The following is an 18,876-nucleotide window of genomic DNA, read 5'->3' as shown; positions in this document are numbered from 1 at the left end:
TAGCTGAAAGACTAATAGGTTAATGCTAAAAAGATGACATTAGAGGGGGGGGAACAAATTTTGAATTCAATCATTAGATACAAACAGAATTAACTTGGGACTATACAGCTAGCTTCCACAACACATTTGCAAAGGTTTCTGCCAGCTTCAACCTACTTTGTTTAAGCTTATACAGCACCCTTAGCTCCAGATGGGAGAAGGCAAACTCAGCTCTTAATAGGACTGTCACTTTAAAGTGTATCTAAATTTAAAAAAAAAAAAAAAAAAAAATATATATATATATATATATATATATATATATTGCAACTTACTGATCCCTACATTTAATGGCTGCATTGGTTTTCTATATTTTTTACTTTGTTCTTTATTTTCACCTGGTGAACCTTCCTGCAACACACTTCCCATCCTAGGGTAACAATGGTCATTCACCTCTTATTGTCTCAATACCATAATGGTAAGACGTTCTGTAGTACTAACACGCTACAGGATTTATATAGCGCCAGTTTGCGCAATGCTTTGCAATATAAAGGGAGACAATACAGCAACAATACAATTCAATACGAGAGGTTTAGGGTCCTTTCACACGGGCGGTGTGCCTGGCGGACTCTGTTTTGCTCAGCAGGGATCGATCCGCCGATCCCCGCTGAGCAGGCGGATGACAGGTCCATCTCCGCTTACTTTGCAGAGACCGAGCTGTCAGATCCCTGCTCTCCTCTATGGGAGATCGGAATGAGACCGCCTGTCCATTTTCATCCGATCTTATCTGATCAGATCCTCCAGATGGATGGAAAATAGGGTTTCCATCCGTCCAGACAGGTTACGGACAGGTTAGGATCGGATAGCAGCAGGTGTCAGTGGAGATGTCTCCGCTGACTTCCGCTGCTCCATTGGGCTGCATGGAGCATCTGATCCGGGCCACCTGAAAAAACTGACAGGCGGACTGGATCGGAAAGCCCATGTGAAAGGGGCCTTAGGAAGGCTTTGCTCCTGGGAGCTTACAATGTAATATGGATGGGCTGGTGGAACAAAAGGTAGTAACTGTGAGCGATGAACTGATGGGAGGAAAAGAAGATTGGGTTATTAGCTAAAGCCAGGATAGGCTTCCCAAAGAGATGAGATAACATTGTTTGAGATTATATTGCAGTACAGGACACAGGACAGCACAGAATTTGTGGCTTTATATTGTGCAAAGGGTCTTCAAAAAGTTTCTGCACTTTTAAATTTTTGTTGGGGGAAGGAGGAGTTTTGCTAATGGCATTAACAAGTTGGTACGACACTGCGAAAAATGCATCACAAAGGAAGGGGACTATGTAGAAAAGTGATGTAATTTGTTTTTTAAATTGTTACTAAAAAAAGTTTTATTAAAGCGGAGTTCCGGGCACAGATGTCATTTTTTAATGAACATACCCCCGGGACAGTCAGGGCTAGCAGATTCCACAATGGCTAGCCTCTGATCTGTCCCGGTTCGCACTTACCTTTTAGAAGAAATACTTGCTTATAAAATTTCTTCCACAGCGTTTCCATCTCTCTTGTGGGCAGCTGAAGCCGGCGCGGTCCTCTTCTGCGTCTTCTTCCGCGTCTTCTTCTCCCAGAATGCGCCGCACCGGCCCCTCTCGTCACTTCCGGCGCGGCGCCGCATTCCTAAACAGCTTCTGGGCATGCCCAGAAGCTGTTTAGCAGGGGAATGTGGCGTCGCCCGGAAGTGACGAGCGGGGCCGGTGCCGGCGCATTGATTCCTGGGAGTGATGACGTTTAGCTCCCAGGAATCATCGCAGCGCAGGAAGTGACGGGGTGAGCCGCGGCTCCGAGGGAGGAAGTACCCTGAGGTGAGTATTTACGATCGTCAATTACAAGGTGAGTTTTGAAAAAAAAAAAAAATCTAACTATCCAATTCCTTTTCAGGTTAGGCTGAACTAGCGGACGGGCACAAAAAAAAAAATATCGTTTTTGTGCCCGGAACTCCGCTTTAAGTGTGGAAACATTTTGAAGAACCTTCTTATACAGTATTTAACAGTTCAATATTAGGGTTTATTTACAAAGGTCTGTGTTGATGAGCTTATGTTCATGTCAGAACTGTTTCTCTCCCCCTTTATAAGTCTATGCGAATGCAAACGTATCTTGATGCAAGTGGTGCAGCTTAGAAGCAATTTAGATCAGAGGAAGGTCAAATGCACCTGTCAAATAAACTGAATAATCTCAACGTTTTACTCAAGTAAATGCCAAATGCTGCAGTTGTCCTTTAAAAATACCAAACCACTACACAAACCTGATGGCAACGTGTTTAAAGTGAAACATCACTCTCTCAATCAACACTGACCATCTTATCCTGCTAGCAATAATGAAAAGACAGGAAAGTATATCATAATTACTTGTTTTAAACTTTTTTTCTTTTTTTTTTCCCATTTTTATAGTTTCTGGTTTCCAGGCCTAGGCAAATGAGGTCATACATCCCAGGAGTCTTCAGGAGGGGTTTTCTCAGCTAAGCACACCCACTTGCATGGGTGCCTGGGTTAAGGGCAGATGGATTTCAGGAAGTAAATGCTACATGAATCATATGCCTTTACTCAAGATGGCCACGGCCAGAATGCTACGGGGTGTTTTACAAAGTGATTTCTCAGTAAAATAAAGCCTGGAGATATGGTTGGATCAGTGAGTTTGCTTTGAATATTAAAAATTAATTAAATTGTGTTTTTGATTTGTGGTGCTCAGGTTCAGGGTAGTTCCACTTTAAAGTGACAGTCGACACCCTTATTAAGGTATATGTTTAAAAACCCAATATTTGAGCGGAGTGGTGCTATAAAGGCTTTATCAAAGCTGCTGGAAGACTGCTGCAATTTTTGCAAATACTTTGTTAAAAGTCTGCTGTGCACGCTGCTTTTATAAAAGCTGAAGCCTGTATGTAAAAAGCCTATAGGAGGTGACAGACATGAAGTACTCACACTGGCATAATGTATATTTTTCTATAATGATATGTATTCTTTATTTTTTGCAGGCACCAAGTGTTTCAGGATGTGCCATAAAGAGCAAGCCAGAACTTAACAACTTCATGATGAACATTTGGGGACTATAGTATCCTTTTATTTATTTATTTTTTTTAATATCTTTACTTGAAGCATTTTATTAATACAAAAGAATGAAGATATAGGTGAGCAGAGAAACCCTGTATGAAAAACTCACTTATAAAAATCAATTACAACTGGATCATAAAATTATCACACAGGAAAGCCGGCCATAGACGGTTTAAATCTTAGCCGGTTCGACAGGGACTTAGCCAAGATTCGAACCACGTATGGGCTGGCTAAATATATCCAAGTTGATCAATCAATCAACTTGGGTACAATCAGCCTGTCGGATTTTACATGTGATTATTGATAGCGGCTATAATAGCCACTAGCAGTAATCACTGTGTTCTCCCGATGGGAAAGCTCCCCCGTACACCCCCCCCCCCCCCGTCCACCCATCAGGAGAACACAAAAGCTTCACAGGAGGGATTTAATTTCCTCACCAACACCAACTTTGTTGATGGGGGAATCGAGAGGTTTGCTCCATCTATGGCTGGCTTAATCGGCATCATCTGGATAATTAGCTGCAAGGAATCAGGCTGGTAAACTGTGATGTAGGTGAAAGCCCCCACAGCAAGCAGCTTGGGGGGCACCTGAGCTGAGCCACAGCTCTCTGTGTCCATTCAGACATGGAGCCGCGTACCGACCCTGTCTCTTCTCATTGGCTGACTGACTTTGATTAACAGCAGCTGGAGCCAATGGCACCAATGAGGAGGGGAGTCCCGGGCAGCCGAGACATGGATCTAAATGGGGTGAGGTAAGTATTAGAGGGGCTTAGGGGGGCTGCTGCACCAAGAAGGCTTTTTATCCTATTGCATAGAATGCTATAAGATTAAAAAAAAAAAAAAAAAAACCTTGCCTTTACAACCACTTTAATAATATAATATTAAACTTTGTTTGATTTTTTTTTTTTTTTTTTAGGCTCCGTTCACATCCGCCTTCACAATGGGGATCAGCGGATAGATTCTCTTCTGAGCAGGCGGATCCCGCCAGGAGTCCACCTGCTCAGCAGGGAATCTGTCCGCTGATCCCCGCTGAGCAGGCGGATGGCTTGTCCGTGTCTGCTCCTTTTATGCAGAGTGGACACAGACACAGCCCGCTCTCTTCTATGGGCGGTCGGATGTCCCCCATCATTCAGTATTTAGTGGACAGGATCAGATCAGATGTCATCAAGTGTCAATGGACACATGTGCATTGACACCCGCAGTTCCATAGAGGGCAATGTATGTCTGTGTCATCCAATTGCACCTACAATGTTTTTGCGGGTATTTCTATTAGTGGTGAATATCTCAAGTTGGCATGAATGAACTCCTGACATGTCACAACATACAATATAATTTTTAAATAAAATATCTGTGCATCATTAAAAAAACCTTCATTCCAATGATTTTGCTTAAAGCAGAGTTCCAGCCTCAGAATCGTTTTTTAGATAAAAATACCCCCGGGACAGTCAGGGCTAGTGCATTTCATAATGGATAGCCTCTGATCTGTCCCCAGGTTCACTTACCTTTTAGAACAAATACTTACCTTGAAAATGTCTTGTCCAGCACTGCCATCTCAGGTGTGGGCAGCTGAAGCCAGAGCGTCCTCTTCAGTGTCCTCTTCAGTCCCAGAATGCCCTGCACCGGCCCCGCTCGTCAGTTCCGGGGCAGGCGCGTCATCCCTACACAGCTTTTGAGCATGCCCAGAAGCTGTTTAGCAGGGAATGACGCGCCTGAACCGGAAGTGACGAGCACGGCCGGCGCAGGCGCATTGATTCCTGGGAGCGATGACGTTCAGCTCCCAGGAGTCAATGCAAGCAGGAAGAGACGGCGCGTCCGCAGAGGGAGGAAGTAGAAGGAAGGTAAGTATATTTTCTTTAAAAACAAGGTAAGTAAACCAAAAAAGAAAATCGTCATTATCCATTTCTTTTTCAGGTGACCTAGAGCAAGCGGATGGGCCAAAGTCAATTTTGAGGCCGGAACTCCACTTTAAGCTGAAATGATGTCATCAGACCTCCGCTTAGTGATCTGACTGTAACATTGTAACTTAGTAGTAATTCACAAGATGAGTACTTGCAACGGGGCTGATCTGTGTCAGACATTTGTGAAGCCAAGAACTGCACAGTACACAAATACTAGGATTTACATGATTAAATGTTTGGCGAGTCAGCATCTTAGTCCAGAAAGTAGATGGGACCCTGGATAGGGCTGGTACAAAGATCATTGTACATATTTTAGGAGAGAAAAGTAGATGAAGGCATTTTCAGGGGAAGTGTGGTGATCTCTCTGAGAGGCAATAAATACTTAAGTGTAAGTGTAAACACTACTTAGCATGTATGCCCATGAACAGATGTATAGTATTAATGCTGATGTTCAGTATATTTTTGGGATGATACAGCACCAACATATTAGGTAAGTGCATATGTGTGCACAGGCTATTGCATTAGGGTGTGCACCTCGAAACTCCAACACATGCTTTTGTGACATATTTACTGGACTTCTCCCCGCTCTCCATCCTGAAACAATGAGGGGAGGGGGAGCTAGGGGGACCCAGGCAGCAGAAAGAAGAGGAACAGGGAAAGGAGGGGTGGCGGGGGTGTCATACATTGATACTGATCCCCTGTAATTTCCTCCTGTGGCAGCTGAATGTGGGTGAGAGGGAGAGGAGGAGAAGCCTTCTTTCAGCTGCTGCAGGAGGAAAATAAAGATTGGTTCCACTAAGCTCTACCCCCGCCGCCCCTCCTGTCCAGGTTCTGAGGGTCGGCAAGGAAGGATCGCGGTTTACCTGTCATCTGCCCACGATCGATGGATAGATCTTTATTGATGGATTGCCAACCCCAGGATTAGGGTGTGCCCAGCAGTGGCAGCTGGTACTCAAAATTTTTTTTGGGGGGGGGGGGGGGGGCGCAAAAAGAAGAATGTAATAGGTATTGCTTCACGGCAAAAAACGCGGTAAAAAATTGCATGACTTTGAGGTCATGGTACAGGCATGGCACAGATGGTATAGGCATGGCACAGGTGATGGTACAGGCATGGCACAGGCATGGCACAGATGATGGTATAGGCATGGCACAGGTGATGGAATAGGCATGGCACAGGTGATGGTATAGGCATGGCACAGGTGATGGAATAGGCATGGCACAGGTGATGGAATAGGCATGGCACAAGTGATGGAATAGGCACTGCACAGGTGATGGTACAGGCATGGCACAGGTGATGGTATAGGCATGGCACAGGTGATGGTATAGGCATGGCACAGATGGTATAGGCATGGCACAGGTGATGGAATAGGCATGGCACAGATGATGGTATAGGCATGGCACAGGTGATGGAATAGGCATGGCACAGGTGATGGTATAGGCATGGCACAGGTGATGGAATAGGCATGGCACAAGTGATGGAATAGGCATTGCACAGGTGATGGTACAGGCATGGCACAGGTGATGGTACAGGCATGGCACAGCTGATGGTACAGGCATGGCACAAGTGATGGAATAGGCATGACACAGATGGTATAGGCATGGCACAGGTGATGGAATAGGCATGGCACAGATGGTACAGGCATGGCACAGGTGATAGAATAGGCATGGCACAGATGATGGTATATGCATGGCACAGGTGATGGAATAGGCATGGCACAGATGGTATAGGCATGGCACAGGTAATGGAATAGGCATGGCACAGATGATGGTATAGGCATGGCAACGGGTGATGGAATAGGCATGGCACAGGTGATGGAATAGGCATGGCACAGGTGATGGAATAGGCATGGCACAGGTGATGGTATAGGCATGGCACAGGTGATGGAATAGGCATGGCACAAGTGATGGAATAGGCATTGCACAGGTGATGGTACAGGCATGGCACAGGTGATGGTATAGGCATGGCACAGGTGATGGTATAGGCATGGCACAGATGGTATAGGCATGGCACAGGTGATGGAATAGGCATGGCACAGGTGATGGAATAGGCATGGCACAGGTGATGGAATAGGCATGGCACAGGTGATGGTATAGGCATGGCACAGGTGATGGAATAGGCATGGCACAAGTGATGGAATAGGCATTGCACAGGTGATGGTACAGGCATGGCACAGGTGATGGTACAGGCATGGCACAGGTGATGGTACAGGCATGGCACAGGTGATGGAATAGGCATGGCACAGATGGTTTAGGCATGGCACAGGTGATGGAATAGGCATGGCACAGATGGTACAGGCATGGTACAGGTGATGGTACAGGCATGGCACAGGTGATGGTATATGCAGGGCACAGATGGTACAGGCATGGCACAGGTGATGGAATAGGCATGGCACAGATGGTATAGGCATGGCACAGGTGATGGTATATGCAGGGCACAGATGGTACAGGCATGGCACAGGTGATGGAATAGGCATGGCACAGATGGTATAGGCATGGCACAGGTGATGGAATAGGCATGGCACAGATGGTACAGGCATGGCACAGGTGATGGAATAGGCATGGCACAGATGGTACAAGCATGGCACAGGTGATGGAATAGGCATGGCACAGATGGTATAGGCATGGCACAGGTGATGAAATAGGCATGGCACAGATGGCACAGGCATGGCACAGGTGATGGAATATTTAAAGTGATACTGAACATACAATGTATAATTGCCATTATCTGTTCTATTTATGTATAAAGGCCATGCCACTGTATTTAATTGAATTTAATATGAAGAAAAAATAATTATTTGAGCACCTTATTTAATCATTGCTGTTCAGATGTCACATGACATCTCCCATTTCTTTTCGGTCCTCGTGGAAGATTTTGAGGGAGGAGTTTCTAGTACTTTAATGATATATGAATCTGTGTCTGCACGGTGCTGACTGGTGCTGTGTGGCTCACAGGACACAAAAAAGGTTTCAGAGTAGAGACTTAAAATAATTTATAGCAAAAAAAGTGTTTTAAAATTTCACAGAAATCTATATTTCATAGCAAATGTTTTTTTTTTTTTTGTGCAAGACATGTGTAAGTGGAGTTTAGGTTGACTGCCAAAATTTTCACTTTGTTCACACTGTAAACACCCACATGTGTGACTTTATAGTCACATGGGCTGCACATATAACAAAAAGGAGCAAATGAACAGCTTAGAAGGAAACTGAAACTGGAGCATGCTCAGCAGATGACAACAGCTGGTCTACACAAAACTGCAGTGGGGACACAGACAGAGGGAGGGACAGTGAACAGCAGAATCAACCAGGATGTTTGCAATCTACAGACAATGAACACAATGCAATATAGCATATATTGACAGTTTATGATAATTTTGGGTTTAATGACACATTAAAGGAGATGAACAGCCAAAGCTTGTACTGCGACCCATTTTCAGCAGACAGGGGGCTGAAGCCCGCTGTCAGCTGACATCACAGAGCCGGTCCAGGCTTAGGCACACTCGGGACAATGGAGCCAGGATTTGCCCCCATGCTTGGGCTGGCACCTGGCTCAGCCTCTCAGCGAGTCCCTGAGAATCTAGGCCCCTGCTCCCACCCCCTCCGCAGCCCAGCAATCTAGTGAGCACGGGGGACAGAGCAGAGAGCTGCTGACTGACAGTTTTCTGCTCAGGGAGCTGTGGGAAATAAGTGATCGGCAGTGTTTGATCGCTCGGTTCTCAGTGTTAGAGGCACCGGAGGACAGAGGCAACAGCTGAGCGATGCTACATCCACCTAGGTAAGTATGAATCCAAATAAAAACAAACCCATACTTCTCTTTAACAGAAAAAATATCCTTAAAGCGTATGTAAAGCCTAACAATGAACCTCTCTTATTTGCTCTTTTTTAGTTTGTTAAACATGATATTGGAAGACTTTTGGTATCTGTTTGATAAGTGCAAAAGTAACTTTTGATCTACCAGAAATCTTGTGAGTAGTGTTGAGCGAACACGGACTGTATTATTCGTGTTCGTACCGAATAATTGGATTTTTGTTACCCCGAACACGGACACGGATAATTTACTGTATATTCGGGTAAAAAATCCGTGTTCGGTCGTTTTATTTCCGGGTTTTGCATGTTTTGGCGCTCTTTTCATGGCGGGCTTTCAACAGCCAATCAACAATCGTTTAACTGGTGTGCCTTAAGCTATCCCAGCCATGCCTGCAAATGTATGAGTAGCTGTGATTGGCCGTCTGAAGCATGTGACCAAGTCTTTATAAGTTCGAGGCAGCCGCAGCGGCATCATTCTGCTGCTTAGCTCAGGGACAGAGCACACATACGTGCTGGCTGCTGATTAGGGAAAGACAGGCAGGGAAAACGAATTGGTGTCCGGATAGAATTTAGGGTCAGGTCGGAGTGTTTAGGCAGGGCGAGTTGTAGGCATTTTAGGGATAGAGTCTGCTGAATTATAGGGTCAGTGTGTTCTACAAACTACAATCGATATTGCTGTGGGGTGTGGGATAGGAGATAGGCAGGTGTCAGTGATCCACATCCATTTTTCTGTGTGTGGGCTGCAGTGAACACAATCTTTTTGGGGTGCAGTGAACACAATCCTTTTGGGGTGCAGTGAACAAAATCTTTGTGGGGTACAGTGAACACAATCTTTGTGGGGTGCAGTGAAGACAATCCTTGTGGGGTGCAGTGAAGACAATCCTTGTGGGGTACAGTGAACACAATCTTTGTGGGGTGCAGTGAAGACAATCCTTTTGGGGTGCAGTGAACACAATCTTTGTGGGGTGCAGTGAACAAAATCTTTGTGGGGTACAGTGAACACAATCTTTGTGGGGTGCAGTGAAGACAATCCTTGTGGGGTGCAGTGAAGACAATCCTTGTGGGGTGCAGTGAACAAAATCTTTGGGGGGTACAGTGAACACAATCTTTGTGGGGTACAGTGAACACAATCTTTGTGGGGTGCAGTGAAGACAATCCTTGTGGGGTGCAGTGAAGACAATCCTTGTGGGGTGCAGTGAACAAAATCTTTGGGGGGTACAGTGAACACAATCTTTGTGGGGTACAGTGAACACAATCTTTGTGGGGTGCAGTGAAGACAATCCTTTTGGGGTGCAGTGAACACAATCTTTGTGGGGTACAGTGAACACAATCTTTGTGGGGTGCAGTGAAGACAATCCTTGTGGGGTGCAGTGAAGACAATCCTTGTGGGGTACAGTGAACACAATCTTTGTGGGGTGCAGTGAAGACAATCCTTTTGGGGTGCAGTGAACAAAATCTTTGTGGGGTACAGTGAACACAATCTTTGTGGGGTACAGTGAACACAATCTTTGTGGGGTGCAGTGAAGACAATCCTTGTGGGGTGCAGTGAAGACAATCCTTGTGGGGTGCAGTGAACAAAATCTTTGGGGGGTACAGTGAACACAATCTTTGTGGGGTACAGTGAACACAATCCTTGTGGGGTGCAGTGAAGACAATCCTTGTGGGGTACAGTGAACACAATCTTTGTGGGGTGCAGTGAAGACAATCCTTTTGGGGTGCAGTGAACACAATCTTTGTGGGGTGCAGTGAACAAAATCTTTGTGGGGTACAGTGAACACAATCTTTGTGGGGTGCAGTGAAGACAATCCTTGTGGGGTGCAGTGAACAAAATCTTTGGGGGGTACAGTGAACACAATCTTTGTGGGGTACAGTGAACACAATCTTTGTGGGGTGCAGTGAAGACAATCCTTGTGGGGTACAGTGAACACAATCTTTGTGGGGTGCAGTGAAGACAATCCTTTTGGGGTGCAGTGAACACAATCTTTGTGGGGTGCAGTGAACAAAATCTTTGTGGGGTACAGTGAACACAATCTTTGTGGGGTGCAGTGAAGACAATCCTTGTGGGGTGCAGTGAAGACAATCCTTGTGGGGTGCAGTGAACAAAATCTTTGGGGAGTACAGTGAACACAATCTTTGTGGGGTACAGTTAACACAATCTTTTTGGGGTACAGTGAACACAATCTTTGTGGGGTGCAGTGAAGAAAATCCTTTTGGGGTGCAGTGAACACAATCTTTGTGGGGTACAGTGAACACAATCTTTGTGGGGTGCAGTGAAGACAATCCTTGTGGGGTGCAGTGAAGACAATCCTTGTGGGGTGCAGTGAACAAAATCTTTGTGGGGTACAGTGAACACAATCTTTGTGGATTACAGTGAACACAATCTTTGTGGGGTGCAGTGAAGACAATCCTTTTGGGGTGCAGTGAACACAATCTTTGTGGGGTACAGTGAACACAATCTTTGTGGGGTGCAGTGAAGACAATCCTTGTGGGGTGCAGTGAAGACAATCCTTGTGGGGTGCAGTGATCACAATCTTTGTGGGGTACAGTGAACACAATCTTTGTGGGGTGCAGTGAACAAAATCTTTGTGGGGTACAGTGAACACAATCTTTGTGGGATACAGTGAACACAATCTTTGTGGGGTGCAGTGAAGACAATCCTTTTGGGGTGCAGTGAACACAATCTTTGTGGGGTACAGTGAACACAATCTTTGTGGGGTACAGTTAACACAATCTTTTTGGGGTACAGTGAACACAATCTTTGTGGGGTGCAGTGAAGAAAATCCTTTTGGGGTGCAGTGAACACAATCTTTGTGGGGTACAGTGAACACAATCTTTGTGGGGTGCAGTGAAGACAATCCTTGTGGGGTGCAGTGAAGACAATCCTTGTGGGGTGCAGTGAACAAAATCTTTGTGGGGTACAGTGAACACAATCTTTGTGGATTACAGTGAACACAATCTTTGTGGGGTGCAGTGAAGACAATCCTTTTGGGGTGCAGTGAACACAATCTTTGTGGGGTACAGTGAACACAATCTTTGTGGGGTGCAGTGAAGACAATCCTTGTGGGGTGCAGTGAAGACAATCCTTGTGGGGTGCAGTGATCAAAATCTTTGTGGGGTACAGTGAACACAATCTTTGTGGGGTACAGTGAACACAATCTTTGTGGGGTGCAGTGAACAAAATCTTTGTGGGGTACAGTGAACACAATCTTTGTGGGATACAGTGAACACAATCTTTGTGGGGTGCAGTGAAGACAATCCTTTTGGGGTGCAGTGAACACAATCTTTGTGGGGTACAGTGAACACAATCTTTGTGGGGTGCAGTGAACAAAATCTTTGTGGGGTACAGTGAACACAATCTTTGTGGGGTACAGTGAACACAATCTTTGTGGGGTGCAGTGAAGACAATCCTTTTGTGGTGCAGTGAACACAATCTTTGTGGGGTACAGTGAACACAATCTTTGTGGGGTGCAGTGAAGACAATCCTTGTGGGGTGCAGTGAAGACAATCCTTGTGGGGTACAGTGAACACAATCTTTGTGGGGTGCAGTGAAGACAATCCTTTTGGGGTGCAGTGAACACAATCTTTGTGGGGTACAGTGAACACAATCTTTGTGGGGTGCAGTGAAGACAATCCTTGTGGGGTGCAGTGAACAAAATCTTTGGGGGGTACAGTGAGCACAATCTTTGTGGGGTACAGTGAACACAATCTTTGTGGGGTGCAGTGAAGACAATCCTTTTGGGGTGCAGTGAACACAATCTTTGTGGGGTACAGTGAACACAATCTTTGTGGGGTGCAGTGAAGACAATCCTTGTGGGGTGCAGTGAAGACAATCCTTTTGGGGTGCAGTGAACACAATCTTTGTGGGGTACAGTGAACACAATCTTTGTGGGGTGCAGTGAAGACAATCCTTGTGGGGTGCAGTGAAGACAATCCTTGTGGGGTGCAGTGATCAAAATCTTTGTGGGGTACAGTGAACACAATCTTTGTGGGGTACAGTGAACACAATCTTTGTGGGGTGCAGTGAACAAAATCTTTGTGGGGTACAGTGAACACAATCTTTGTGGGATACAGTGAACACAATCTTTGTGGGGTGCAGTGAAGACAATCCTTTTGGGGTGCAGTGAACACAATCTTTGTGGGGTACAGTGAACACAATCTTTGTGGGGTGCAGTGAACAAAATCTTTGTGGGGTACAGTGAACACAATCTTTGTGGGGTACAGTGAACACAATCTTTGTGGGGTGCAGTGAAGACAATCCTTTTGTGGTGCAGTGAACACAATCTTTGTGGGGTACAGTGAACACAATCTTTGTGGGGTGCAGTGAAGACAATCCTTGTGGGGTGCAGTGAAGACAATCCTTGTGGGGTACAGTGAACACAATCTTTGTGGGGTGCAGTGAAGACAATCCTTTTGGGGTGCAGTGAACACAATCTTTGTGGGGTACAGTGAACACAATCTTTGTGGGGTGCAGTGAAGACAATCCTTGTGGGGTGCAGTGAAGACAATCCTTGTGGGGTGCAGTGAACAAAATCTTTGGGGGGTACAGTGAGCACAATCTTTGTGGGGTACAGTGAACACAATCTTTGTGGGGTGCAGTGAAGACAATCCTTTTGGGGTGCAGTGAACACAATCTTTGTGGGGTACAGTGAACACAATCTTTGTGGGGTGCAGTGAAGACAATCCTTGTGGGGTGCAGTGAAGACAATCCTTGTGGGGTGCAGTGAACAAAATCTTTGTGGGGTACAGTGAACACAATCTTTGTGGGGTGCAGTGAACAAAATCTTTGGGGGGTACAGTGAACACAATCTTTGTGGATTACAGTGAACACAATCTTTGTGGGGTGCAGTGAAGACAATCCTTTTGGGGTGCAGTGAACACAATCTTTGTGGGGTACAGTGAACACAATCTCATACTTCTGAAGATTTGAGGGTGCTGCCTGTTTCATCCTCCTCCTCCTCCTCCTCATCCATCCTTTTAGGGGTACAAACAATAGTAATTGGGGCCTAGTGTGCTTCTGTACGTTTGAAAAACATACACTTTTTTTTGATCATATTTCCTATTCCGCTATTCAATAAAAACCTTTGGGGATCAATTAAATTGCGGGATAGTCTGTGTCGGTACGTGTGAGATCCACCTTTCCAAGTTTTTGGGGTTCATCTCATACTTCTGAAGCTTTGAGGGTGCTGCCTGTTCCATACTCCTCCTCCTCCTCCTCCTCCTCCATCCTTTTAGGTGTACAAACAATAGTAATTGGGGCCTAGTGTGCTTCTGTACGTGTGAGATACATACACTTTTTTTGATCATATTTCCTATTCCGCTATTCAATAAAAACCTTTGGGGATCAATTAAATTGCGGAATAGTCTGTGTCGGTACGTGTGAGATCCACCTTTCCAAGTTTTTGGGGTTCATCTCATACTTCTGAAGCTTTGAGGGTGCTGCCTGTTCCATACTCCTCCTCCTCCTCATCCATCCTTTTAGGTGTACAAACAATAGTAATTGGGGCCTAGTGTGCTTCTGTACGTGTGAGATACATACACTTTTTTTGATCATATTTCCTATTCCGCTATTCAATAAAAACCTTTGGGGATCAATTAAATTGCGGAATAGTCTGTGTCGGTACGTGTGAGATCCACCTTTCCAAGTTTTTGGGGTTCATCTCATACTTCTGAAGCTTTGAGGGTGCTGCCTGTTCCATACTCCTCCTCCTCCTCCTCCATCCTTTTAGGTGTACAAACAATAGTAATTGGGGCCTAGTGTGCTTCTGTACGTGTGAGATACATACACTTTTTTTGATCATATTTCCTTTTCCGCTATTCAATAAAAACCTTTGGGGATCAATTAAATTGCGGAATAGTCTGTGTCGGTACGTGTCAGATCCACCTTTCCAAGTTTTTGGGGTTCATCTCATACTTCTGAAGCTTTGAGGGTGCTGCCTGTTCCATACTCCTCCTCCTCCTCCTCCATCCTTTTAGGTGTACAAACAATAGTAATTGGGGCCTAGTGTGCTTCTGTACGTGTGAGATACATACACTTTTTTTGATCATATTTCCTATCCCGCTATTCAATAAAAACCTTTGGGGATCAATTAAATTGCGGAATAGTCTGTGTCGGTACGTGTGAGATCCACCTTTCCAAGTTTTTGGGGTTCATCTCATACTTCTGAAGCTTTGAGGGTGCTGCCTGTTCCATACTCCTCCTCCTCCTCCTCCATCCTTTTAGGTGTACAAACAATAGTAATTGGGGCCTAGTGTGCTTCTGTACGTGTGAGATACATACACTTTTTTTGATCATATTTCCTATTCCGCTATTCAATAAAAACCTTTGGGGATCAATTAAATTGCGGAATAGTCTGTGTCGGTACGTGTGAGATCCACCTTTCCAAGTTTTTGGGGTTCATCTCATACTTCTGAAGCTTTGAGGGTGCTGCCTGTTCCATACTCCTCCTCCTCCTCCATCCTTTTAGGTGTACAAACAATAGTAATTGGGGCCTAGTGTGCTTCTGTACGTGTGAGATACATACACTTTTTTTGATCATATGTCCTATTCCGCTATTCAATAAAAACCTTTGGGGATCAATTAAATTGCGGAATAGTCTGTGTCGGTACGTGTGAGATCCACCTTTCCAAGTTTTTGAGGTTCATCTCATACTTCTGAAGATTTGAGGGTGCTGCCTGTTCCATACTCCTCCTCCTCCTCATCCATCCTTTTAGGTGTACAAACAATAGTAATTGGGGCCTAGTGTGCTTCTGTACGTGTGAGATACATACACTTTTTTTGATCATATTTCCCATTCCGCTATTCAATAAAAACCTTTGGGGATCAATTAAATTGCGGAATAGTCTGTGTCGGTACGTGTGAGATCCACCTTTCCAAGTTTTTGAGGTTCATCTCATACTTCTGAAGATTTGAGGGTGCTGCCTGTTCCATACTCCTCTTCCTCATCCTCCCTTTAGGGTAGGAAAAAATTTAATCGGGCCTAGTCTGTGTTTGTACGTGTGAGATACACAGTTTTTTATCCTATTCCGCTATTCAATACACACCCTTTTGGTGTAAAAAACATTAAATTGCGGCATAGTTTGCATATTTGACTGTGAGATACACCCGTGCGATACTGTTGTTCTTTTGTTCTGCTATTCAATAAAGACCTTTCTAGGGCAAGATCTTAAATTTCAGAAATATGAGGAGAGCGTCAAATAGGGGCCGTGGCCGGGGTCGTGGTGCTGCTGCTAGAGCTCCTGTTGCAAGGAGAGGACGTGGTCGATCTGTGCCAGCTACACGCACAAGTGAAACACCTTCCTCAAGTGTGAGTAGGCGACAGAACCTGCAGCAGTATTTGGTAGGGCATCATACGCCTCTAGAAGTGATGAGGCCAGAACACAGAGAGGCGATAGTAGATTGGTTTGCTGCTGACAGTGCCTCCAGTTCCTTCACATTGTCTCCCACCCAGTCTACTGCAGAAAGGTCAGAGTTGGCACCTGCAGCCAATGTCCAACCGTCTTTCACCTCACCCCCTTGCAAATCAGGCAAGCAGTCTGAGCCCCAAGCCATACAGCAGTCTCTTATTCTTTTTGAGGACTCTGTCAGCAGGGTTTCCCAGGGCCATCCACCTAGCCCTGCCCCAGAAGTGGAAGAGATTGAGTGCAGCGATGCCCAACCACTTATTTCTCAAGATGAGTACATGGAAGGACCATCACAGCACGTCTCCGATGATGACGAAACGCAGGTGCCAACTGCTGCGGCGTTCAGCATTGTGGAGACCGACAGGGAGGGCAGGGGTGAAGACTGGGTGGAAGATGATGTGGAGGACGATGAGGTCCTCGACCCCACATGGAATGAAGGTCATGCAGGTGACCTGAGTATTTTGGAGGAAGAGGCGGTGGTCGCACAGAGCCACCAGCACAGCAGAAGAGGGAGCAGGGTGCAGAAGCGGAGCGGCCGTGCCCTAGACACTACGCCTGCTACTGCCCAACGCAGCAAGGGAACGAGCGCACCAAAGTCAGCTCAAAAGAGTTCTCTAGCGTGGAAGTTCTTTAGAAAATGTGCTGATGACAGGACACGAGTGGTTTGCACCCTGTGCAATCAGAGCCTGAAGCGAGGCATAAACCTTCTCAACCTGAGCACAACCTGCATGATCAGGCATCTAAGTGCAAAGCACGAGCTGCAGTGGAGTACACACCTTCAAAACCAAGAAACGTCTCTGGCTCATCCTGCTTCCTCTTCTGCTGCAGTCTCGGCCGCTCCAGCCACCTCTGTAGTCATACCGGCACCTGCCACCCCGCAAACAGACGATCTGTCAGCAACACCACCACCTGGGTCACCAACAACCATCTCCACAATGTCCCGTGGAAGTGTTTAGCTTTCCATCTCCCAAACACTTGAGAGGAAGAGGAAGTACCCCATTACCCACCCGCGATCCCTGGCCCTGAATGCCAGCATTTCACAATTATTGGCCTTTGAAATGCTGTCATTCCGTCTGGTGGAGACGCCCAGTTTTAAAAAGCTTATGTCGGTGGCTGTCCCACAGTACGTCGTGCCCAGCCGCCACTACTTTTCCAGGCAAGCCATCCCTTCCCTGCACAACCAAGTGGGGGAAAAAATCAGGTGTGCACTGCGCAACGCCATCTGTGCCAAGGTCCACCTAACTACCGATACGTGGACCAGTAAGCACGGTCAGGGGCGTTATATCTCCCTAACGGCACACTGGGTAAATGCAGTGGCGGATGGGCCTGAGGCGGATAGCAATTTGGCGCATGTCCTTCCACCACCGAGGATTGCAGGGCGCTTCAGTTTGCCTCCTGTTCCTAACTCATCCTACTCCGCTACCTCATCCTCTACTGCCTCCTCATCCGGACAGCGTAATACCTTCACCACCAACTTCAGCACGGCCAGGGCTAAACGACAGCAGGCAGTTTTACAACTTGCCTGTTTGGGGGACAAGCCACACACCGCGCAGGAGTTGTGGAGGAGCATGGAACAGCAGACAAATGAGTGGTTGCTGCCAGCGAGCCTCAAGCCCGGCCTGGTGGTGTGCGATAATGGGCGAAATCTCATAGCAGCTCTGGGCCTAGCTGGTTTGACGCACATCCCTTGCCTGGCGCATGTGCTGAATTTGGTGGTGCAGAGGTTCCTTAAAAACTACCCCGATATGTCAGAGCTGCTGCAGAAAGTGCAGGCCGTCTGTGCGCACTTTCGGCGTTCCCACCCTGCTGCTGCTCGCCTGGCAGCGCTGCAGCGTAACTTCGGCCTTCCCGCTCACCGCCTCATATGTGACGTGCCCACAAGGTGGAACTCCACCTTGCACATGCTGCAAAGACTGTGCGAGCAGCAGCAGGCCATAGTGGAGTTTCAGCTGCAGCACGCACGCGTGAGTCGCTCTGCGGAACAGCACCACTTCACCACCAATAACTGGGCCTCCATGCGAGACCTGTGTGCCTTGTTACGCTGTTTTGAGTACTCCACCAACATGGCCAGTGGCAATGACGCCGTTCTCAGCTTAACTATCCCACTTCTATGCCTCCTTGAAAAAACAATTCGGGCGATGATGGGAGAGGATGTGGCACAGGATGAGGAGGAGGAGGAGGAGGATGAAGAGGTAACATTTCAAAGGCTTTCAGGGCAGTCATTCGCAAGGGGCTCCGAGGGTGGGTTCCTGCACACACAAATGCCAGGGACACAATTGTCCAGCAGGGGCACAGTTCTGGAGGATGAGGAGGAGGAGGAGCTGGAGGAGGAGCTGGAGGAGGAGATGGAACCATGTTCACAGCAGGGTGGCACCCAGGCCAGCTCATGGCCATCACTGGTGCGTGGCTGGGGGGATACAGAGGACACGGACGATACATCTCCCACAGAGGACAGCCTTTCGTCGCCTCTGGGCAGCCTGGCACACATGAGCGATTACATGCTGCAGTGTCTCCACAACGACCGCCGAGTTGCCCACATTCTAACTTGTGCTGATTACTGGGTGGCCACGCTGCTGGATCCCCGTTACAAGGACAACGTACCGTCCTTAATTCACTCACTGGAGCGCGATCGCAAGATGCGCGAGTACAAGCGCACGCTGGTAGATGCGATGCTGCTGGCATTCCCATCTGGCAGCGGGGCCACAG

General features: G+C 46.7%; 1 pseudogene across 1 annotated transcript in view; it reads left to right on the top strand.

Annotated features, from left to right (window-relative positions):
* LOC309544565 (selenoprotein M-like) overlaps positions 1–18,876 on the top strand; it is a 32,148-nt pseudogene that overhangs the window by 2,286 nt on the left and 10,986 nt on the right. The window contains exon 2 of the transcript XR_014226137.1: positions 2,993–3,069. The product of XR_014226137.1 is annotated as a selenoprotein M-like (transcript). The remainder of the gene's footprint in view (positions 1–2,992; positions 3,070–18,876) is intronic.

The sequence above is a fragment of the Pelophylax lessonae genome (genome assembly GCF_965119305.1).
Source record: "Pelophylax lessonae genome assembly, chromosome: 1".
Lineage (NCBI taxonomy): Eukaryota > Metazoa > Chordata > Amphibia > Anura > Ranidae > Pelophylax > Pelophylax lessonae.
This window is presented reverse-complemented; position numbering and strand designations above follow the sequence as displayed.